This window comes from Neopelma chrysocephalum, unplaced genomic scaffold (genome assembly GCF_003984885.1).
Source record: "Neopelma chrysocephalum unplaced genomic scaffold, ASM398488v2 Primary Assembly neopelma1_40123, whole genome shotgun sequence".
In the NCBI taxonomy this organism is placed as follows: Eukaryota; Metazoa; Chordata; class Aves; order Passeriformes; family Pipridae; genus Neopelma; species Neopelma chrysocephalum.
In genome coordinates, this window is record NW_020901731.1 from 1 (window position 1) to 789 (window position 789).

Consider the following 789-nt stretch of genomic DNA (forward strand, 5'->3'; position numbering starts at 1 on the left):
GGAAAAAACAAGGAAAGGGGAATTTGGGATGAAAGGAGAGGAGGGGATGGGGGAACAGTTGGGAACAAATCGGGGGCGGGAAAGGGGAGAAATTTGGGATGGGAGGGGGGGAAATGGGAAAATGGGAAGAACGGGGATAAAAGGGGCAAAATTGGGACAAAAGGGGGGGAGAAATGGGACCAAAGGGGACAGTTGGGACCTGAGGAGTTGGAGGTTTTTTTGGGGGGGTCCCGGGGGGTCTCACCCGTTCTCGGGGGGTCGTTTCCGCGCCGCGTGGGCCTTGAGGATCTTCTGGTGCTCGTCGTAGGCCTTGAGCAAACTGGGGAGGGGGCACAGGATGAGACCCCCCAACCACCCCCTGCCCCTCCTCGGGGCCTCCCTCCCCCTTTGGGATCCCCGCCCCCCCTTTTTTTGGGATGTTCTGCCCCGTTTGAGGTGTTTTGTCCCATTTTTGCTGTGTTCCCCCCCACCTGTGGATGCTGGAGCCGAAGTCCTCGAGGAACTCGATGCAGCGCTGGGTCTTTTGCCCCATTTTTGGTGTTTCCCTCCATTTTTGGTATGTTTCCCCCCACTCTTGCTCTGTTTCCCCTCACTTTTGCTCTGTTTCCCCCCATTTCTGCTGTATTTCTCCCCATTTTCTGTGTTTCGCCCCATTTTTCCTGTGCTTAACCCCATTTTTGCTGTGTTTGACCCCATTTTTGCTGTTTGACCCCATTCTTGCTGTGTTTAATCCCATTTTCACTGTGTTTAACCCCATTTTCACTGTGTTTTGCCCCGATTCTGAGGTGT

General features: G+C 54.4%; 1 long non-coding RNA gene across 1 annotated transcript; it reads right to left on the minus strand.

Moving 5' to 3' along the window:
- Nucleotides 1–226: 226 nt before the first annotated feature.
- LOC113979149 lies at nt 227–753 on the minus strand. Its single transcript, XR_003537736.1, has 3 exons — nt 711–753; nt 471–545; nt 227–319 (listed from the first exon to the last, which is right to left on the minus strand). It is a non-coding gene; the product is annotated as an uncharacterized LOC113979149 (long non-coding RNA).
- Between the last annotated feature and the right edge of the window lie 36 nt (nt 754–789).